Here is a 25,102-nt window from a genome sequence, read left to right as displayed (position 1 = left end):
AGACAAGTAAGCAGTCTTATGGACCAGAGCAGTGATATTGAGGAGAAGATAACACAGGTGAATGAAGCTGTGCAAAGCTACAAAAATGATGTAGAAATCACGTATGCTGAAATGGTGAAAGTAAAGAAAGACTTAGAAACAAGGGTGGAGGAAAAAAACATTAAAAAGGAAGTGAAAAGAATAATCCAAAACAATCCAAAGTTAGTCAGAGATTTAGTAGAAATAAATAAATCAATAGTAATCACTGGTATAGAAGAGGAAGAAATTAAAAACAAAATCACTAGAGACAAAAAGGAGATGGCAAATGTAATGAGCTTACTGAAAGAAGTATCAGAGGAAATCTGTAGTAAAGACATAGAGGAACACAAAAGGTTAGGGAAATACGAGAAAAGCAAGACAAGACCTCTAAAGGTGACTTTCCAGAGTGTAAACACTGTGGAAGAGATACTAAAAAATGCAAAGAATCTTATGGAAAAAGAGGAGTTCAAAAATGTATGGATAAAAAGATGTCTAACACAAGAGGAACTGGAATTACTGAAAGAGAAAAGGGAGGAAGCAAAAACAAAAAATGAGGGAAGATCAGAAGAGGACAAGAAGAAATTTTTTTACAAAGTAATAGGATTGCAGGTACGAAAGTGGTACACAAACAGGATGGAAGAAAAAGGAGGAAGTTAGTAGAACCATGTCATGACAAGTATATAAACAAGATGATGAAGTTGATGTACTCAAATGTGGATGGAATGGTATCTAAATTACTAGAGATGAATGATTATGTCAGAGAAAATGAACCACAAATAATATGCCTAACTGAGACAAAATTAACACCAAGGATATCCAATGACATACTAAACTTAGAGGAATACAATATATGGAGAAGAGACAGAAATTTAAAAAAAGGAGGAGGAATTATAATATTAACTAAGAAAAATCTAAAAGTCAAGGAAATAAACCTAGATATACCATCACAAGTAGAACTGATTGCAGTAGAGATCGACACATCTGAAGGTAAAGTAAGTGTAGCCAATTTGTATATGCCACCCAGATCAAACACATGGGAAAGAGACGAATATGAGGACCTAGCAGAGAGTACAATTCAGAGTATAAGATCCTTGCTACATAAAATGGAAGAGAAATCGGAATGAATTATACTAACTGGGGATTTCAATACAAATATAAATTGGAATACTCTAGATATAAATAGCCAAGAAAGCTGCTGGGACCAAAAGCTCCTGGATCTCGTACAAGAGTTTTTCTTAACGCAACACGTGAGGGAAACCACTAGAAAAAGAGGACTTGATGTACCTTCAGTGCTAGATCTAATATTTACTAGGCAAGAAAATGACATTGACAGTTTAATATATCACCCTCCACTCGGCAAAAGCGATCATGCAGTACTAAATTATAACTTCAGGATAGCATATGACATAGTAAACAGCACTGACAGTTACAAAAAGAGCCTAAACTATAAAAAGGGAAATTATCAAGACCTAAAGAAGTATTTCTTAGAAGTTGATTGGGAAAATGAGCTTAGAGGACAAGATTTAAATGCTGTATATAAAAAATTTTGTGAATTTTATGAAATAGGAGTCCAGAATTACATCCCACAGCACAAAGAAGCAGATAAGAAAATACAGAAATGGTTCAATACAGAATGTAAAAAATCAAAAGAAAGAAGAGATTTGTTGTGGAATAGATACAGAAGACACAATAGTGAAAGGGCGTATAATAATTACAAACAGGCAAGAAACGACTATACAAGAATAAGGAGGGAAGCCCAAAAACAGTTTGAGGAGGATATAATAAATAAAAGTATTGATCAACCAAAGCTGTTTTACAGCTATATCAGAAGCAAAACCAAAGTAAAAGATATAATACAATCCATCACGGACGAGGGAATCACTTATACACAAGAGAAAGATATTTGTGAAGCACTAAATAAGAATTTCCAATTAGTTTTTACAGAAGAAATAAATTTTGAGAGGGACTATGTGGAACACGCATGTCCACACATACTACCAGATATACAAATAGCAGAAAAAGTAATACAAGAGGAGTTAAGTAGATTAGACAGAGGAAAAGCAAGTGGTCCTGATGAAATTTCATGTTGGGTGTTACGAGAATGTGCAAAGGAGTTAAGTAAACCATTATTTTTAATTTTCAAGAAATCTTTGAGTCAAGGGAAACTACCTGATATTTGGAAAAAAGCAAATATAGTCCCCTTATTCAAGAAAGGAAATAGACAAAATCCTCTCAACTACCGACCAGTATCACTGACTAGTGTTGTAAGCAAGGTATTAGAAAAACTTATAAGAAAAGCTTGGGTAAATCATCTAGAAAAACACAGTATGATAACAGAAAGACAGTTTGGTTTCAGAAAAGAAAAATCATGTGTTACTAATCTGTTGAGCTACTATGACAGAGTAACAAACACAATACAGGAAAGGGAAGGATGGGTGGACAGTATCTATTTAGATTTCAAGAAAGCTTTTGACACAGTACCACACCAAAGACTTTTATGGAAGCTGTACCATCAAGGAGAAATTCGAGGCAAACTGTTTTGTTGGATGCAAGACTTTCTCATAAAAAGAGAAATGAGGACAGTACTAAGAGGAAACCACTCATCATGGAAAGAAGTGACTAGTGGAGTACCACAGGGTTCGGTGCTGGCACCAATCATGTTTCTAGTGTACATAAATGATATAAACAGTAACACTGGAAATGAGAGCTATCTGAATATGTTTGCAGATGATGCAAAAATACAAAGGAGAATTACTAGCACAGACTCTTGTAGGGAGCTACAAGAAGAATTAAATAAACTTCATGAATGGAGTAGTACATGGCAAATGGAATTCAATGTGGACAAGTGTCATGTAATCAAGTTTGGTAAAAGTGGAAAAAGACCTGATTGGGATTATAAGTTAGGAAATAAAACCCTATACACATCAGAAAGAGAGAAAGACCTAGGTGTGATTATCAATAACAGACTATCTCCGGCTGACCACATCAGCGAGAAGGTACGGAACATGTATACACTGCTTGCAAATATGAGAATAGCATTCACATACATAAATGAAGACATGCTAAAAAGGATAATAACATCATTCATTAGACCAACCCTGGAATATGCATCAGTAGTCTGGAGTCCTCATCTCAAAAAGCATATAGACAAGATTGAAAAAGTTCAAAGGGCCGCTACAAGATGGATACCAAGCTTAAGGGACCTAAGCTATGAAGAAAGACTAAATAAACTGAATCTACCAACACTACAGGAGAGAAGGAAAAGAGGTGACATGATAATGCTATATAAGTGCATATCAGGAAAGGAGAAAATAGACATAAATGATTACTTAACATATGGAGAAGCATCAGCAAGAGGACACTGCAAAAAACTGCATAAGAAGAGAGGTGATAAAGACGTAAGGAAATTCAGTTTCCCAAACAGAGCAATTGATCAATGGAATGCACTACCGAATGAAATAGTGTGTGCCAAAACAATTCACAAATTTAAGGATATGTACGATAAATATGGTCTAAGACACGGGACAATACGAGCTTGACTCATTCCTGTAAAGATACAATTAGGTAAGAGCAATTAGGTAAGAACGTAGAGGGATTCAACCGAGGTGGACGTGCTACATCGGCGCTCCGTACCGAACCAACACGGCCAGTGGCATTACCTAAATTAGTATCTTTGTATGAGTCAAGCTCTGTACTAGGTTAGACTAAATGATTTTTCATTATTAAAAGGAAAAAAATAATAAGTTTAAACAAGACTTGTTCAAACAGGAAAGAAAAACAAGACGAAAGAATATGCTGAGTCATCTGAGGTTTGTTTAGACTACAACAACACGGGGATTGTAGGTACATACTCTGCACTTTTAGTATTGCAAAATGGATACATACTTTAGTAAAGCAAATTTGGAAAAGAAAAGGGATAAAGGTAAAAAGCAAAATGGGTCTGGTTAGTACTTGTATGGGTGACCGCCTGGGAACACCAGATGCTGTTGGCATCCCTACGTGTCAAGTGGGGTTGGTGGAGGATTAGTGTCCCTCCCTGTAAAACAATTAACTCAAAGCCCTTGGCCACCCCGTCTGGGATATATGGCGTTTGGCAATGAATGAATGAATGAATGATTTCTACCAAGAACTGGTTGAAGTGGAGACTCACAATAGACTGGTTGAACGTGTAAACAAACTAAAAATGGCTTTCAAAAATGAAATTGATGAAATAAAGAAGCAGATGCACTTGCAAAAGGAAGAAATAGAAAAACTAGGAAGGGAGGCCAATAAGAAAGACACAACTATCAGTGAACTAACAGTGGAATTGAGTACACTTAGGAAGAAAATGAGTGAAATGGCAAGTACAGTACTCAGTCACGAGAGTGTTATGGAAGAGTTCAAAAATGACACAGAAACAATTAAGCAAGTAAGCAGTCTTATAAACCAGAGCAGTGATATTGAGGAGAAGATAACACAGGTGAATGAAGCTGTGCAAAGCTACAAAAATGATGTGGAAACCACGTATGCTGAAATGGTGAAAGTAAAGAAAGACTTGGAAACAAGGGTGGAGGAAAAAATCATTAAAAAGGAAGTGAAAAGAATAATCCAAAACAATCCAAAGTTAGTCAGAGATTCAGTAGATACAAACAAATCTATAGTAATCACTAGTATAGAAGAGGAAGAAGTAAAAAACAAGATCACAAGAGACAAAAAGGAGAGGGCAAATGTAATGAGCTTACTGAAGAAAGTATCAGAGGAAATCTGTAGTAAAGACATAGAGGAACACAAAAGATTAGGGAAATACGAGAAAAGCAAGACAAGACCTCTAAAGGTGACTTTCCAGAGTGTAAACACTGTGGAAGAGATACTAAAAAATGCAAAGAATCTTATGGAAAAAGAGGAGTTCAAAAATGTATGGATAAAAAGATGCCTAACACAAGAGGAACTGGAATTACTGAAAGAGAAAAAGGAGGAAGCAAAAACAAAAAATGAGGGAAGATCAGAAGAGGACAAGAAGAAATTTTTTTTTACAAAGTAATAGGATTGCAGGTACGAAAGTGGTACACAAACAGGATGGAATAAAAAGGAGGAATTTAGTAGAACCATGTCATGACAAGTATATAAACAAGATGATAAAGTTGATGTACTCAAATGTGGATGGAATGGTATCTAAATTACTAGAGATGAATGATTATGTCAGAGATAATGAACCACAAATAATATGCCTAACTGAAATGAAATTAACACCAAGGATATCCAATGACATACTAAACTTAGAGGAATACAATATATGGAAAAGAGACAGAAATTGAAAAAAAGGAGAGGAATTATAATATTAACTAAGAAAAATCTAAAAGTCAATAAAAATAAAACTAGATATACCATCACAAGTAGAACTGATTGCAGTAGAGATCAACACATCTGAAGGTAAATTAATTGTAGCCAATTTGTACATGCCACCCAGATCAAACACATGGGAAAGAGATGAATATGAGGACCTGGCAGAGAGTACAATTCAGAGTTTAAGATCATTACTATATAAAATGGAAGAGAAATCAGAAAGAATTATACTAACTGGGGATTTCAATACAAATATAAATTGGAATACTCTAGATATAATTAGCCAAGAAAGCTGTTGGGATCAAAAGCTCCTGGATCTCGTACAAGAGTTCTTCCTAACACAACATATGAGGGAAACCACCAGAAAAAGAGGACTTGATGTACCTTCAATGCTAGATCTAATATTTACTATGCAAGAAAATGATATTGACAGTTTAATATATCATCCTCCACTTGGCAAAAGCGATCATGCAGTACTAAATTAAAACTTCAGGATAGCATATGACATAGTAAACAGCAATGACAGTTACAAAAAGAGCCTAAACTATAAAAAGGGAAATTATCAAGACCTAAAGAAGTATTTCTTAGAAGTTGATTGGGAAAATGAGCTTAGAGGACAAGATTTAAATGCTGTATATAAAAAATTCTGTGAATTTTATGAAATAGGAGTCCAGAAGTACATCCCACAGCACAAAGAAGTAGATAAGAAAATACAGAAATGGTTCAGTACAGAATGTAAAAAAATCAAAAGAAAGAAGAGGTTTCTTGTGGAATAGATACAGAAGACATAATAGTGAAAGGGTGTATAATAATTACAAACAGGCAAGAAACGATTATGCAAGAATAAGGAGGGAAGCCCCAAAACAGTTTGAGGAGAATATTATAAATAAAAGTAGTGATCAACCAAAGCTGTTTTACAGCTATATCAGAAGCAAAACCAAAGTAAAAGATATAATACAATCAATTATGGACGAGGGAATCGCTTATACACAAGAGAAAGATATTTGTCAAGCACTAAATAAGAATTTCCAATTAGTTTTTACAGAAGAAAAAAATTTTGAGAGGGACTGTGTGGAACATGCATGTTCACATATACTACCAGATATATAAATAGCAGAAAAAGTAATACAGGAGGAGTTAAGTAAATTAGACAGAGGAAAAGCAAGTGGTCCTGATGAAATTTCATGTTGGGTACTACGAGAATGTCTTCTTAGTTTAATAGTATAATAGGAAAAGTGTATGATAGGATACTTATAGACAGAGTTAGAGAAAGAACAGAGAAATTAGTTGGAGAAGAACAGGGAGGCTTTAGGAAGGGAAGAGGTTGTGTAGATCAGATATTCATTTTTGGATCTTTAGTGCAAAAGTTTCTAGAGAAGGGAAAGAAGTTGTATGCGGCTTTCATGGATTTGGAGAAAGCATATGACAGGGTGGATAGACAAGGATTGTGGAAAGTGTTAAGAATATATGGAGTAGATGGGAAGTTGTTGAATGCTGTGAAGAGTATGTACGATGGTGCGAAGGCTGCAGTGCGTGTGGATGGTGAACTAAGTGAATTTTTCTCTTTGAAAGTTGGTTTGAAACAGGGATGTGTCATGTCTCCATGGTTGTTCAATCTGTACATGGATGGGGTAATAAAAGAGGTACAAGGTAGGGTAGTGGATGTTGGAGTGGCCCTGGTGAGAGAGGATAGTGTTTAGAAACTCCCTGTACTGTTGTTTGCAGATGATACTGTGTTGTTGATTGAAGACGAAGGGGAGCTGCAAGGCTTGGTGGATGAGTTTGAGAGAATGTGTAAGAAACGGAACCTAAAGGTGAATGTAGGGAAGAGTAAAGTGATGGTCTTTGAGAGAGGTGAAGTTAGTGAATATACAGCAAGGTTGGATGGTGAGGAATTGGAAAATGTGAGTTCGTTTAAGTATTTGAGTAGTGTGATGAGTAAGGATGGAGGTTTGGTGGGTGAAGTGCTTGAAAGGGTACAGCAGGGAAGAAAGGTTGCTGGTTCTTTGAAAGCAGTGATAAGAAACAGGTAAGTGAGCATGGAAGTGAAAAAGTTACTACATGACAGTATTGTGATACCAACTCTAACGTACGGAAGTGAAGCTTGGACATTGTTGGAAGGAAACAAGTTAAGAGTGAGAGCAGTGGAAATGAGTTATTTAAGAGGAACCTGTGGAGTCACGTGGAGAGACAGGCTGACGAATGAGGATATAAAGGAGCGTTGTGGTGTGGATGTGGATATGATAGGAAGCGTTATGAGGAACACACTGAGGTGGTTTGGCCATGTGGAGAGGATGGAGGGTGAAAGACTGACGAAGAGAGTGTATGGGAGTGAGGTGGAGGGGGGAAGAGGGAGGGGGAGGCCGAGGATGAGATGGAGGGATGGGGTGGAGAGGTATATGAGAGAGGGGGGTGTGAGTTGGGAGCAGGGCAGTGAAATGGCGGGGGACAGGGCGACTTGTAGGCGATTTTTTTGTGGCCACCCCAAACGGGATTGAGGCGTCTGGCAATAGATAGATAGATAGATAGTACTACGAGAATGTGCAAAGGAGTTAAGTAAATCATTATTTTTAATTTTCAAGAAATCCTTGAGTCAAGGTAAACTACCTGATATTTGGAAAAAAGCAAATATTGTCCCCTTATTCAAGAAAGGAAATAGACAAAATCCACTCGACTACCGACCAGTATCACTGACCAGTGTTGTAAGCAAGGTATTAGAAAAGCTTATAAGAAAAGCTTGGGTAAATCATCTAGAAGAACACAGTATGATAACAGAAAGACAGTTTGGTTTCAGAAAAGAAAAATCATGTGTTACTAATCTGTTGAGATACTATGACAGAGTAACAAACACAATACAGGAACGAGAAGGATGGGTGGACAGTATCTATTTAGATTTCAAGAAAGCTTTTGACACAGTACCACACCAAAGACTTTTATGGAAACTGTACCATCAAGGAGAAATTCGAGGCAAACTGTTTTGTTGGATGCAAGACTTTCTCATAAAAAGAGAAATGAGAACAGTACTAAGAGGAAACTACTCATCATGGAAAGAAGTGACTAGTGGAGTACCACAGGGTTCAGTGCTGGCGCCAATCATGTTTTTAGTGTATATAAATGATATAAACAGTAACACTGGAAATGAGAGCTATCTGAATATGTTTGCAGATGATGCAAAAATACAAAGGAGAATTACTAGCACAGACTCTTGTAAAGAGCTACAAGAAGAATTAAGTAAACTTCATGAATGGAGTAGTACATGGTAAATGGAATTCAATGTGGACAAGTGTCATGTAATCAAGTTTGGTAAAAGTGGAAAAAGACCTGATTGGGATTATAAGTTTGGAAATAAAACCCTATACACATCAGAAAGAGAGAAAGACCTAGGTGTGATCATCAATAACAGACTATCTCCGGCTGACCACATCAGTGAGAAGGTATGGAACATGTATACACTGCTTGCAAATATGAGAATAGCATTCACATACATAAATGAAGACATGCTAAGAAGTTTAATAACATCATTCATTAGACCAACCCTGGAATATACATCAGTAGTCTTGAGTCCTCATCTCTAAAAGCACATAGACAAGATTGAAAAAGTTCAAAGGGCCGCTACAAGATGGATACCAAGCTTAAGAGACCTAAGCTACGAAGAAAGACTAAATAAACTGAATCTACCAACACTACATGAGAGAAGGAAAAGAGGTGACATGATAATGCTGTGTAAGTGCATATCAGGGAAGGGGAAAATAGACATAAATGATTATTTAACATATGGAGAAGCATCAGCAAGAGGACACTGCAAAAAACTGCATAAGAAGAGAGGTGATAAAGACGTAAGGAAATTCGGTTTCCCAAACAGAGCAGTTGATCAATGGAATGCACTACCGAATGAAATAGTGTGTGCCAAAACAATTCACAAATTTAAGGATATGTACGATAAATATGGTTTAAGACACGGGACAGTACGAGCTTGACTCATTCCTGTAAAGATACAATTAGGTAAGAACATTTAGGTAGGTAAGAACACACACACACACACACACACACACACACACACACACACACACCAGGAGACCATCACTGAATTATTTTTTGGGTAATGAATTAATCACAAAAAGGAGAGAAGAGAAAGATTTGGGAGTGCTGGTCCAAGATAGTTTGTCACCAGAAAAGCATATTAACAAGATGGTTGGAGAGACTTATAAACTCTAGACTAACATAAGAGTAGCATTTCATTATATGGATGAGGAAATGATGAAAAAATTGATTGTGGCCATGATCCACCCCAGGTTAGAATATGCGGCGGTAGTGTGGTCCCCACACAAAAAGAAAGATATAAACAAGATTGAGAGAATACAAAGAACAGCAACCAAGATGGTCCCCAGTCTGACAGACCTGTCATACAGAGAGTGGCTGGAAAAACTGGATTTGCCTGGATTTGCCTTCGTTAGAGGAAAGGAGAAAGAGGGGAGACATGATTGCGGTGTTCAGGACCATGGCTGGAGTAGATAAAATTGACAAAGAAGATCTGTTTGTATGGGATAAGAGAGCAACAAGAGGACATGGAATGATATTGAAAAAGTCAAGCCGCTTGAAGGATATCAAGAAATATAGCTTTCCTTACAGAAGTATAGACTTATGGAATAGCCTGGACAAAGAGATCGTCCAGTCTAGAAACTTAAACGAGTTTAAAGCCAAATTTGACTTATTGAGAAACAGCGACGGAAACCCACGAGCATAGTACATTTCGTGTATATCACAATTAGGTATTTTAGGTAAATACTTAAATATTTGGAACGACTTAGACAAAGAGGTGGTGCATGAGAAAAACATTCATGTGTGTAAAGTTAGACTTGATAAATGTGGATATGGAGACAGGACAACACGAGCATTGCTCAATTCCTGTATACTACAAATAGGTAAATACAAATAGGTAAATACACACACACACACACACAACATGAGCATTGCTCAATTCCTGTATACTACAAATAGGTAAATAAACACACACACACACACACACACACACACACACACACACGAACAGCCGGAGAGAGAGGACGTCCCAGGCATCGCTCCTGACCTTGAGTAGTTTCAGGAATTTTGTCTGTCCTGTCTCCTAGGGTCTTTCTTTAAATTTAAAATAATGAAAGTTGGTAGACTACCAAAAATGTAAAGATTTGTTGGCAGTAGTATACATGAATGTTTGTGGCTTATTGGTAACAGCTGTTTAGGTACTTGATCGGTACGTTAAAGATGGCCGAAAATGTAAACAATGAGGGAATGGAATTTCAAGGATTTGATGCTAATACTAATGTCATGGACCTAGTGAAAACATTAATTATGAGGATTAGTGAACTCGAAAAAAAAGTAGAGAATCTAGTGATAAAGGATGTGTCAGGAAATATGGAAACCACCATACAGAGTCTAATCCAGTCCAACGAAACAGCCAATGAAGAGATTAAGAATTTGAAGCGGAAAATGTTGAACTGAGGAGGAAACTTGAAGAGAGTACTAATAAAACGGAGAAGGTGAGTAATGTACTAGAAGAACACAAGGCAAAGTGGGCACACGTAGAGGAAGAACAGAAAGAAGTGGTCAGCTTAAGAGAGATCATCCAGGAAGAAAGGGAAATGAACAAGAAAGAAATGGAAGAAAATGTAGTGAAAATACTGAAGAAAAAGAGAAAATAGTGAGAGAAACTGTAGAAAGGAACAGATGTGTGATAGTATTTGGAAACAGGGAAGAGGAAGAAAAGGTTAGGTTCGCAAGACTCGAGAGAGACACGAACATGGTGAGAGGAATATTAGGCAAGATTGACCCCGAAGGAAACAAGTGGGTAAAAGAAATTGAGGAAGTAAGGAGGATAGGGCCTTATAAGAAAGGGGAAACAAGACCAATGAGAGTCAAGTTTACATCAGAAAGTGTAATAAAATGAGATACTTAAAGTGACCTGAAATTAAGCAAAGAGGCGGGGATGGAAAATATTATAATAAGAAAAAGATCTGAATGAAGAAGAAAGAGAAGCTTTAAAATCATTAAAGGAAGAAGTAAAGGAAAAAAATGATAAGAGGACAGAGGAAGAACGTAATACTTTTTTTTGGAGAGTATTGGATATGAAAGTAAGGAAATGGTATTTAAGGAAATAGAAGTGAAGGAAATTAGGGGGATGGTTGTGAAAGATCAGAAGTTGAGGAAGTGGTACGGGACAGAGAGAGTAGGAGAGAAGAGGGTATTAATAATGTCAAAAATAATTTGAAGGTGATATATACTAATGTTGATGGTTTCATATCGACAAGGATCGAAATTAATGATTTCTTGAGAGAACATGAACCTGATGTCATGTGCTTTGTAGAGACCAAATTAAGAGAAGATATTGATGTTCATTTGGGAGATGGTAAATACAAACTGTGGAGAAAAGACAGAAAAGAAAAAAAGGGAGGAGGAGTGATGATAGCAGTGAAGAACAAATATAAATGTAGATACTGTGGAAATGGGAGAAGGCAGGGCTGAAGTGATATATGAAATTAGAAACTGGAGAGAATGTTAAGAGAGATATGGCGGTAGTGTATGTTCCCCAAAGACGAGAGCATGGAAGGATGACGAATACCATGAGATGTTGTCAGATATGGCTAGCTACTTGCAAAAATAATTGAGAAAAGCAATAATATAATTTTGGTGGGTGACTTTAATTGTAAAGAGGTGAACTGGGAGGAATGGTACTCGGAGGCGGCGAGGGATCTGAAGTGGGGTACTATGTTATTAAATATAATAATGAATAATGTGATGACGCAGTGGGTCAAAGAAGAGACACGGTTTCGAGGTGGGGACACACCAGCAAGGTTAGATTTACTGTTCACCAAAGAACCTGATGTAATAGAATCATTGGAATATCTCTGTCCTTTGGGAAAAAGTGATCACGTGGTCATTGAGTTCCAGATGTTAATAGGAAAACGTCGAGCCAAGAGATGAGCTTCATAGACAGGGAAGATACAACTTTGGCAAAGCAAATTTTACAGGATTGAGAAACTTTTTGAAAATGCGGATTGGAGAAAATTCAGAGAAACAAGAGAGATACAGAGGAAGTGGGATATCTTTCTAGACCTCTATAATTTGGGAGTGGAAAAATTTGTACCAAGAGTAAGAGGGAAAGAAAACAGGAAAAAGGAGTGGTTTAATAGAAGGTGTATGATAGCCAAAAAAGAGAGAGATAAGGCGTGGAACAATTGGAGAAAGAGAGGTAACGACAGAACAAAGGAAGAATATAAAAGAACAAGAAACGAATACACAAGAATACGTAGGGAAGAAGAAAGGAATTTTGAAAAAAGGTATAATTGACAAATGCAAGGATGAACCCAAACTGTTTTATAGATTTGTTAATGGCAAACTGAAACAAAAGGAAGGAATCACCAAGCTGAAAGTAGATGGAGAGGTCTTTAATGATGCGGCAATGCAAGCAGAAATAATGAACAAACGTTTCCAGTCAGTTTTCACTAAAGAAAAGGAGCTTGTGGAAGGGGAGGGATTGATTAGAAATGTTCCGGTGATGAAAGATATAAAAGTGGAGGTGCAGGAAGTGTATAAATTACTGGAAACTCAAGATGTAAGGAAAGCCCCAGGACCTGATGGAATTTCTAATTGGGTACTGAAGGAATGCAGAGAACAACTGGCGGATAAAATTCACAGCTTAATTGTATGCTCACTGGAAGAGGGGAAAGTGCCAAAAGAATGGAAGAGGGCAAATGTGGTACCAATTTACAAGGGAGGAAACAGGGAAGAACCCCTGAATTATAGACCAGTGTCTCTAACCAGCATGGTCGCAAAATTGTGTGAGAGAATCCTGAATGATAGATGGATAAAATATCTGGAAGAGATGAATATTTTGGCTGAATGTCAGTTTGGATTCAGAAGTGGAAGGTCATGTGTTTCAAACTTGTTGAGCTTTTACTCAAGAGCAATTGATGTGGTACAGGAGAGAGATGGTTGGGTGGATTGTGTGTACTTAGACTTAGAGAAGGCCTTTGACAAGGTACCTCATAAGAGACTAATGTGGAAACTAGAATATATAGGAGGACTAAAGGGGAAACTTCTGGAATGGATGAGAGACTTTTTGAGAGACAGACAAATGAGGACAGTAATAAAGGAAAAGATGTCTGGATGGAGGAAGTAACAAGTGGAGTCCCTCAAGGCTCAGTGTTGGCGCCAGTAATGTTCCTGATTTATGTAAATGATATGGTAGATGGAGTGAACAGTTATGCGAGTCTGTTTGCTGATGATGTAAAGATCTTGAGGAAGATAGAGGTTGAGGAGGATTGTAAAATACTGCAGGAGGATTTGGATAGGATACACAATTGGAGCCGGACGTGGGAAATGAAATTTAATGTAAAGAAATGTAAAATATTGGAAATGGGTAAAAGTACCAGGAGACCATCACTGAATTATTTTGGGTAATGAATTAATCACAAAAAGGAGAGAAGAGAAAGATTTGGGAGTGCTGGTCCAAGATAGTTTGTCACCAGAAAAGCACATTAACAAGATAGTTGGAGAGACTTATAAGCTCTTGACTAACATAAGAGTAGCATTTCATTATATGGATGAGGAAATGATGAAAAAATTGATAGTGGCCATGATCCGCCCCAGGTTAGAATATGCAGCGGTAGTGTGGTCCCCACACAAAAAGAAAGATATAAACAAGATTGAGAGAATGCAAAGAACAGCAACCAAGATGGTCCCCAGTCTGACAGACCTGTCATACAGAGAGAGGCTGGAAAAACTGGATTTGCCTTCGTTAGAGGAAAGGAGAAAGAGGGGAGACATGATTGCGGTGTTCAGGACCATGGTGGGAGTAGATAAATTTGACAAAGAAGATCTGTTTGTATGGGATAAGAGAGCAACAAGAGGACATGGAATGAAATTGAAAAAGTCAAGCTGCTTGAAGGATATCAAGAAATATAGGTTTCCTTACAGAAGTATAGACTTATGGAATAGCCTGGACAAAGAGATCGTCCAGTCTAAAAACATAAACGAGTTTAAAGTTAAATTCGACTTATTGAGAAACAGCGACGGAAACCCACGAGCATAGTACATTCCGTGTATATCACAATTAGGTATATTCTTAAATATTTGGAACGACTTAGACAAAGAGGTGGTGCATGAGAAAAACATTCATGTGTGTAAAGGTAGACTTGATAAATGTGGATATGGAGACAGGACAACACGAGCATTGCTCAATTCCTGTATACTACAAATAGGTAAATACAAATAGGTAAATACACAGTACCACACCAAAGACTTTTATGGAAGCTGTACCATCAAGGAGGAATTCGAGGCAAACTGTTTTGTTGGATGCAAGACTTTCTCATAAAAAGAGAAATGAGGACAGTACTAAGAGGAAACTACTCATCATGGAAAGAAGTGACTAGTGGAGTACCACAGGGTTCGGTGCTGGCACCAATCATGTTTTTAGTGTACATAAATGATATAAACAGTAACACTGGAAATGAGAGCTATCTGAATATGTTTGCAGATGATGCAAAAATACAAAGGAGAATTACTAGCACAGACTCTTGTAGGGAGCTACAAGAAGAATTAAATAAACTTCATGAATGGAGTAGTACATGGCAAATAGAATTCAATGTGGACAAGTGTCGTGTAATCAAGTTTGGTAAAAGTGGAAAAAGACCTGATTGGGATTATAAGTTTGGAAATAAAACCCTATACACATCAGAAAGAGAGAAAGACCTAGGTGTGATTATCAATAACAGACTATCTCCGGCTGACCACATCAGCAAGAAGGTACGGAACATGTATACACTGCTTGCAAATATGAGAATAGCATTCACATACATAAATGAAGACATGCTAAGAAGGATAATAACATCATTCATTAGACCAACCCAGGAATATGCATCAATAGTCTGGAGTCCTCATCTCAAAAAGCATATAGACAAGATTGAAAAAGTTCAAAGGGCCGCTACAAGATGGATACCAAGCTTAAGGGACCTAAGCTATGAAGAAAGACTAAATAAACTGAATCTACCAACATTACAGGAGAGAAGGAAAAGAGGTGACATGATAATGCTATATAAGTGCATATCAGGAAAGGAGAAAATAGACATAAATGATTACTTAACATATGGAGAAGCATCAGCAAGAGGACACTGCAAAAAACTTCATAAGAAGAGAGGTGATAAAGACGTAAGGAAATTCAGTTTCCCAAACAGAGCAATTGATCAATGGAATGCACTACCGAATGAAATAGTGTGTGCCAAAACAATTCACAAATTTAAGGATATGTACGATAAATATGGCCTAAGACACTGGACAATACGAGCTTGACTCATTCCTGTAAAGATACAATTAGGTAAGAACACACACACAAAATCCTTGGTGTAACATACAATACATCAGTGTCATTTAAACATCACATCACAAACATTAAAGATAAATTAACACCAAGAGTCAATGCCTTGAGGTCACTCACCCATACAACATTTGGACACAACAAAGAAACCACCACTACAGCATACAAATGATATATGCGCTCAGTGATGAATAATTCAAGCCCTGCTTGGGCTTCTAACCTCACCAATACACACTACAACACTCTACAGACCATACAGAAGAAGGCCCTAAAAATAATCACAGGTTGCACAGCTACTACACCCATAGACCACCTACATCAAGAAACCAAAGTCCTCAAAGTCAGGAATCATCTAAACATGAGAGGCACCCAAATTCTCGTTGCAGCCTCCACAGACCCTCACCATCCACTACGCTACATGGGAACACATTCACACACACCAAGGAACGGCAAAACAACATCCAGCACACGATATCATACACAAATACTGTCATCTCTTCACCCTCGCCTGCCTCAGACCAGCTTCCAGAAGCATATCCACACTCAGATCACTCGCCGCTCCATTCAATCACATAACGATAACACACAGCTGCATGCACAGCCTCCTGATATCTACCCTTCTGAATCCTGTCTCCCTCGTGAGGACAGGGTCCACCTGGCCAGGCTGAGACATGGGCATCATCTAGCCCTCTTAAGTTATCAGAAGAGGCTGGAGGACTCATTGCTGATGCCTGTCCAGGATGCAACACACCACCCCATACTTTTAAGCACATTATGGAAGACTGCATTACACACAATCACCTATGCCAACAACACAGCATACACTCCTTGAGATCTCTGTGGGAAAGACCGGTCTCGGCCGTGGCCTTCCTTAGAGACTCAGGGCTGTTCAGCCAGACTGCCCAGGGAACAACTACTGCTACTACTGTGAGGGGGTTAAGAAGATCATACTCATCAAACATGTATGGAAACCTTCAGAGGATTAAAAAACCATGATGAAGCAATAGATTTTTTTTTTTTTTTTTTTTTTTTTTTACAATGGTCAGAAATATGGAATTTCACTGCATTATTCATCCTGATGGTTACCCCAGTTTAACGATGCAATTGGTTAAGTAAAAACCCATTGCTAGGCAGGGTATTGTAACTTGGGGTAGGTTTAACAAGTAAAGTACTGTATAAGGATGTGTTTTTGAGCCTTGGTTTCCCCCCCAACCAAGTCCTAAACCCACCCAGATGAGTAAAGAAAGAAAGTTTAAATCCAGTCTAAATGGCCTAACAGCTGTAAAAGAAGCTAAGCTAATCCCAAAACCAGTGCCTGTCTCGCTTGTACCCAGTCAAGGTCACTGAAGAAAACAATCTCTGACTCGTACCATATTCAAACTCGATAGAGAAGCAGCAGCTTTGTATACAATTCCACCATCAGACGGTCCCAGAACAATTAAATAGATATCTGTTATACATAATAATAATGTATGAATGACACAGAATCATCCAAGGTGCGAATTGTTGTGACGGAGAATCGTTGATATTTTGATGGGGGAATTCACTTGACAAGGAATGTGATCGATGATGCGATCGGGATAGCCTTTTCAACGGCCCCTCTTTGTTGTTTTTGTTACTGTTCATGTTGCTGAGCTCCTTTATTTTCTTCTCTCTTATTTTCCAACATTTATTTAGAAATTCCTTTATATTTTTAAAACATTTTTCCTTGAACAGCCCAAATGTATAGAAATTCCTTTGTATTTTTAAAGCGTTTTTCCTTGAACAACCCAAATTTACAGAAATTCCTTTGTATTTTTAAAGCATTTTTCCTTGAACAGCCCAAATGTAAACACATGATTTATCAACTTCACAGTTATCATCAGTGCATGAAATATTTACTCTGTAAGGCTTTCATCTATCTATCTATCTATTGCCAGACGCCTCAATCTCGTTCGGGGTGACCACAAACAAATCGCCTCCATGTCTCCCTGTCCCCCACCATTTCACTGCCCCGCTCCCAACTCACACCCCCCTCTCTCATATACCTCTCCACCCCATCCCTCCATCTCATCCTCGGCCTCCCCCTCCCTCTTCCCCCCTCCACCTCACTCACATACACTCTCTTCATCAGTATTTCACCCTCCATCCTTTCCACATGGCCAAACCACCTCAGTGTATTCCTCCTAACGCTTCCTATCACATCCACATCCACACCACAATGCTCCTTTATATCCTCATTTGTCAGCCTGTCTCTCCATGTGACTCCACAGGCTCCTCTTAAATAACTCATTTCCACTGCTCTCACTCTTGACTTGTGTCATTCCAACAACGTCCAAGCTTCACTTCCATACGTTAGAGTTTGTATCACAATACTGTCATGTAGTAACTGTTTCACTTCCATGCTCACTTCCCTGCTTCTTATCACTGCTTTCAAGGAACCAGCAACCCTTCTTCCCTGCTGTACCCTTTCAAGCACTTCACCCTCCAAAGCTCCATCCTTACTCATCACACTGCCCAAGTACTTAAACGTACTCACATTTTCCAATTCCTCACCATCGAACCTCGCTGTACATTCACTGACTTCACCTCTCTCAAAGACCATCACTTTACTCTTCCCTACATTCACCTTTAGATTCCGTTTTTTACACTCTCCCAAACTCATCCACCAAGCCTTGCAGCTCTCCTTCGTCTTCACTCAACAACACAGTATCATCTGCAAACAACAGTACAGAGAGTTTCCAAACACTACCCTCTCTCAACAGGGCCACTCCAACATCCACTACCCTACCTTGTGCCTCTTTTATTACTCCATCCATGTACAGATTGAACAACCATGGAGACATAACACATCCATGTTTCAACCCAACCTTCAAAGAGAAAAATTCACTCATTTCATCATCCACATGCACTGCAGCCATAGCACCAACATACATACTTTTCACAGCATTCAACAAATTCACATCTACTCCATATATTCTTAACCCTTACACCGCGGGCATGTTTACCAATGTTTTGCGTGTCCTGCGGTGTTATTCGTGCTCTGACAGACTCTCAAAAAATATTTGCCAAAAATCAGTTATTAGTCCTAGAATATTAAAATTACAAATGCTTATGGCACATACCTTCAGCTTTCTCCTGGAATATTTGTTGAGCCTTCGTCGATTACCGTAGGACTTGTGGAGACCTCTGAAGTTGGGTAACAAAGTCTCCACTTTACACTTCCCGACAACCTGTAATATGATTACCACAGCCAGATATTAACACTATAAACACTACTCTATGATTATCAAGTAGTTTGGGATCCATACTCCAAAAAAAACCCCACTGTGAAAGCAATGAAAATTACGAGCACGTATGACCTTCCCACTCGCGCTAGTTCGCTGTTGGTATTATGTCATTTATTATTCATAAAACCCCTCACACTTTATATTTCTGTTACTATATAACACTTATATATATCTGGAGTTTTTACCTATAAGTTTCCTTCAGTAGTATTAGTTTATTGTCACTGAAGTCATTCAATTTTTCATTCAGTAAAATACGTAGAGAGCCACGGATTCACTTTCACTGTTATAACATCAAGTATTTGTACTCATATTCTTATATTACTAATTACTTACATTACTATTTACATTTTCTATTGTATTTTCAATATTTACCCTTCTGTTTTACTTACACTATGTTATTCACTGTCACTTTCAGTAAGATAAAACTATAATACACTGTTCAATCATATGTACTGAACATCCATTGCTTTCACTTGCTATTTACACATTATTTACACATTATTTTCACATTACTTTCCTTTCCCACTTGCACTTTTAGAACTGCCTCTGGCTGTGGTAATCAAAGAAGCAGGTAACACAGAGGGGAACCTGGCACTCAGCGCACTGCCAAGAGGTGCGTTTGTGTTTAGGTGTGCGTCGGGTGGTATGTGCACACACCTGGCACCTGCGGATCGCAGCCTTCTTCTTGCCTGTGGCAGGCATTAGCACCAGTCTGTGCCGATCCATATACGCCCTCTGCTCAAGTCTGTCGGGAAGTGTTACTGGATGGCGCCTTGGAGTTGCTGCTGTCACCTTACCATATCTTTCCAGCAGCTGCTGAACACAAGTTCTGGCGAACAACCTCAGGGAGAAGGACTTGGGTGGCTTGACCTTCATCATGTACAGGATGAAGGCGTTCAGCATCGTCATGTCTATGAGATGCAGAAAAGCTTTCCTGTACCACCTAGTTTTCTTCCTGAGGCAGTCGATCTCACCAATCATCATGTCGGACTTGTCCACCAGCTGTATGTTGATATTGTAGTCTAACACAGCATCAGGTTTCATCACAGGTTCGCCTGTCCTACGGTCGACCTTCCCACTGTCTGTCATTTCCCCCTTATGTATGGTGGTGAGCATGTGCACGACCCTCTTGTCATGCCACTGTATTGCCAGCATCTTCTCAGACTTGCGTAGGTGCACGTGTCCTCGCTGCGAGGTTCCTGCCTCTGGGAATTTAGGGAAGTGGGCACGATTACTTTTGACGGTGCCGCAGGAGCCAATGCCGTGCTTTGAAAGGTATTTGGCAAGTTTCGGTGCTGTATAATAATTGTCTGTATACAGCACATGATTCCCACCAAAATACTTTTCAAGGAGCACTTTCACTACACAGCCTGAGAAGCCAAGGGGGTGTGTTTTATCCAAATCGACAGTGCTGGCTGAATAAATGACGAAGTCAAGGATGTACCCCGTCTTACAGTCGCACAGTACAAAGAACTTGATTCCAAAGCGATGGCGTTTGCTTGGAATGTACTGCACAAACCGAAGACGTCCTCTGAACAAAACCAAGGATTTGTCAATGACGACCTTCTGAAAGGGATGGAAGAATGACATAAACATATCCTTCATTCTGCTCAGAATCTCCCGGATCTTCCAGAGTGGGTCGGTTTGGGAAGGTACGTCATTGTCGGCAAAGTGCAGGTTTCCCACGGTGTTCCGGAAGCGATCTCTGGCCATGTACTTATTGAAGGTGGGTGAGGGTAGTAAGGGGTCCATGGACCAGTATTCTTCCAACTCATGCTTCTTTGAGTGTGGCATGAGAAGCATGAGGGCGAAGAACACATACAGCTCCTGCACTCCCAGCATGAACCACTGTTGCATCTTGGCTGCACCTGTACCACTTGCAGCACATTGTGATTCATACCTGTTGGTCTCATCACATATATGCTGCATGACTTCATCATCTAGGAAGGCCAAAAGGAAGTCCACACACTCAGCATCATCGTCAAGAGTGAAGGCAGGCTGTACTCCTGAGGAACTCTCATCAAAAACTGAATGTTCTGGCATAAAATCGGACCCTTCCGTCCACGCGAAGGCGTCCAGGATTCCCTGTCGTGGCGGTGTAGGATGGGTGAGGGTGGTGGGTGGCTGTGAGGAAGATTTACCACGTTCAAGGTCACTCGCACTGACCCTGAGTTGCCGTACAGCACTAGCAGCCCTTACTCTAGTAGCAACTCTACTTTTACAGGTCAGAGATTTACCTCTTCCTCTACGGCCTGCCTTCACTGTTGATGCTGGTGGTGACTCCGACGATGAAGACTCCTGAGATAATTCAGCAGAAGAAGAGGAAGAAATGAGTGAAGTGGGGCTTGGGGAACGGGGAGGTGAATCAACTCGGGACTCATGGCAGGCTGGGTCACGCGGGGCCATTGTTCTGGGGCTAACACGCCGCCTGTTCACTCCCTTCCCAAATTCCTTCCCTTGCTGCACTAACGGCTCCTTTCCCTTGGAGCTAGGGATAACTTTGGACACTGAAGCACTCGTACTAGTACTTTCTGACACGATTTCCTCACCCGGCTCATCACACGATTCCCCAATGGGTCAAAATCACTATCCATCATCACCATTGACAATTCCGCTAGTTCATGTTCCACTGCAGAGTCACTTAGTCCTTTCCTGCTTCCCTCACGACTTTTTCTGGGTGTAGAGGTCACGGGGCCCTTTGCAATGGGCGCAGAAGCGGCAGAAATAGCGGGGCGCGAGTGCGACATGTTTTGACCACAGTGGAGGACAAGGAACTAAATGCCGCGGCTTAACTGAGAAGGCAAGGGTTGACAGTGACAATGAGGATGACAGCTGCTGACTTACATGCTAATAAATTATTGGTAGAAAATCTCGGCAATACATAAAGAAATAGGTAGTTCCAGGTGAATGTAAATGTCACTTAGGCTTCTCCCTTCCTTTCTGATATATATTTTTATTACAGAAATAGATTACAAGGCATAATTCAAAGGGGAAATTACCATGGGAATTTAGCGAATGAATGCATGTGAGGTGTTATCAGGTGATAATTAGCCAATTCCTGGTGTATACCACTATCACTTACCTTATTTTTTTTTTTGGTATATATTATTTTGTATAAGTATAGGGCATAGGGCTTATTTCAGTGGATGAAATCTGTGGAAAAATCCGGGGGAGATTTGCTTAGCGCAGCGCGGCCGGGGAGGTGAGAGGACAGGGTAAAGGAGGGGAGGTAGGGAGGGGAGTCAGGAAGGGGGGAAAATTGCTAAAATGTCAACAATGGATGGGAGTACAGATGAGATTTGGAGTGCTGACTAGTGTTGGACATTGGCAGTACTGATAGATGATACAAGCCACCACTTGAAAGCCCGGGATAATTCAAAATATCACAGACTCACAAAAGCGACGCCCCGCGGTATGATCCATTGTGCCCGAGCGTCACGAAAGTGACGTCCCGCGGTTAAGGGGTTAATACTGTACTTTCCACAATCCTTGCCTATCCACCCTGTCATATGCTTTCTCCATATCCAGGAAAGCTGCATACAACTACTTTCCCTTCTCTAGAAACTTTTCCACTAAAGATCTAAGAATGAATATCTGATCTACACAACTTCTTCCCTTCCTAAAGCCTCCCTGTTCTTCTCCAACTAATTCCTCTGTTCTTTCTCTAACTCTGTCAATAAGTATCCTACCATACACTTTTCCTATTATACTAAGAAGACAGATGCCCCTATGATTACCACACACTTCTTTTTCCCCTTTTCCTTTGTACAAGGGAATAATTATACCTGACTTCCAATCCTCCGGGACTCTACCTTCCTCCCAGGCCAATCTGCACATTGCCCACATCCATTCTACTACGATCTCTGCCCCATACTTCAGCATTTCACCACACACTCCATCAATTCCTGGGGCTTTCCCCAATTTACCTTTCTTCATTGCCTTCACAACTTGTATCCTACTGATTTCTTCCTGTCCTCTCACCTCCCTCCTTCTCCCAGCCATTACCCAGCCACTTATACTCGCATTACTTCCATCCTCAATGTTCAGCAATTCCTTAAAGTGTTCTCTTCATCTGCTCATTTTTTCTCCCTTCTCCACTAGTAATCTACCATTTTTATCATTCACTCCCCTGATAACTTCACTTCCACCCTGTCTTACTCTTTTCAGCTCTTTCCAGAACATTTTCTTACAGTCCCTCCACTATACACTCAAGTTCCTTCCAAATTCCTCATCCGCTTTCTTCTTTCTCTCTCTTACTAATCTTTTCACCTCTCTTTCTTTCTTTCTACATATAACTGTCTCTTCCGCCTCTCAACTTCTTCCACATCCCTATTTCTTATCCATTCATTGTATGTTTTCTTCTTTTGTGCCACAGCCTGTCTCACCTCTTCATTCCACCACACTGTTCCTTGCACATCCCCTTCGTCTTCTCTTCATCCCACACACCACATCACATGCTGCACATATTTCTTCTGTAAATATCCTGCACACACCTTCCATGTCCCCCATCTGCTCCAATTCATAATTGCCCAATCATTCCTCCACTTCTCTCTTATACTCTCCTTTTTTCTCATCCTCTTGTAACCTTTCCACTCTCCTTACAAATGCTCCTTCTTCCCATCCTTCCCTTCTTCAATTTCTCCATCCTAATTGGACCTTGATTCTGGCCACCACCAAGTAGTGGTCAGAAAGTCCACTCCCCCAACCTCTATAAGCTCTTGCATCCATTACACGTTTTCGCATCCTTTCATCCACACACACATAATCAGTCATTGCCTTCCATTTATTCAGTTCACCACCCACCCTTCTCAACACTCACCATGTATACCTGTGGATCATTTTGTGCCTGAAGAGGGTATTGGCTATTACCAACCCCCTCCCAGCACAAATGTCCACTAACGCACTGCCATTCTCATCTATCTCAGCAGGCACACCCCACTCACCAACTATTCCATCCACCTTCACATTGCCTACTTTACCTTTCATATCACCAATCAAACACTCTCTCTCATTCCTTCCAAACTTTTCCATGCACACTTCCATATTTGTCCAGAACTCTTCTCTCACTCTGCTTGCACGATCTTGCGTTGGCGCATACACACACACAATCGCCCACATTTGTATTCCAACTTTCAATCTTACGCACACAATCCTTGACCCAACTGATCCATACTCTTTTATGCTCTTCTCCCATCTTTTACTCACAACTACTTTATACATACTCCTTCTTTCGCCCTCTCATTCTCACCTACTCCTGCACATATACCCCATCCATACTCCCATTCTTTCACACTCTCACCTCTCCATTTGGTTTCAGTTATTCCGCATACATCAACTTTCGCACCCTCAAACACCTGGACAATCTCTCTCTCCCTCTCACCTCATCATTCGCTCCTCTTATATTCCACGTTCCAATTACCATGTCCTTTGTCCGGTCCTTGGTCATCATCTTTTGGTCAGTCCTTGTCCGAGGGTTACTGTTTGTCTTTTTAGTTAGTTCTTCAGAGAAATTACCAATATGCCGGGAATCGAACCCGGGACTCTCAGGTGAGAGCCAGGCAGCATACCACTACACCACGTCCAGGTGAAAGTTAACTTACGGATGATTTTTCCTGTGTAAAAAATACAGGTTCTCCCTTCATTTTTAGTTAGTTGTTTTCTGGAGAGGGGCACTAACCCTCCGCCAACCCTTTTAGTCGCCTTTTACGACAAGCAGGCTTTCATAATTATTAATATTTATTTAAAATCATTATTATGTATCCCATGTTAGGTTAGATGTTCAGTGGTCAAACACTAAAGTATTCTTTGTTGAGTCACCTAGTTGTCCACATTGTTTTGTACCTCATCTGATGGTGGAGAATCCATACCCCAAACGACTGTGTTCACTCCACCTATGACTAAAACACATTAATCTAAGTCTAAAAACTGTATAAATTAACCTGAATACAAAATTTAAGTCTAAAACATCCTCAATATGGGTGAAAAAAAAAAACTCACAAAACTGGAGCTAGACCTATGACAGGTGGGGTAGAGTGGTATTTCTACCCCCATCGCTGTTCTAAGGTATCTTATCTAGGGGTATCGTAAATCAGGGTTTGCCTGTATTGAGTAGCCTGACCATTATGCT

The 25,102-nt window shown here is 39.6% G+C and overlaps 1 protein-coding gene across 1 annotated transcript in view; it reads left to right on the top strand.

The window, feature by feature from the left end:
* The window catches only part of LOC145410366 (epidermal retinol dehydrogenase 2-like), a 598,304-nt gene that overhangs the window by 145,428 nt on the left and 427,774 nt on the right, over positions 1-25,102 (top strand). The window lies entirely within an intron of this gene.

This window comes from Coenobita brevimanus, chromosome 85, assembly GCF_032717465.1.
Source record: "Coenobita brevimanus isolate Jiangsu-jjx chromosome 85, ASM3271746v2, whole genome shotgun sequence".
NCBI classification, from domain to species: Eukaryota; Metazoa; Arthropoda; class Malacostraca; order Decapoda; family Coenobitidae; genus Coenobita; species Coenobita brevimanus.
Note: the sequence above shows the minus strand (reverse complement) of the source record. Positions and strands in the feature narration are given on the sequence as shown.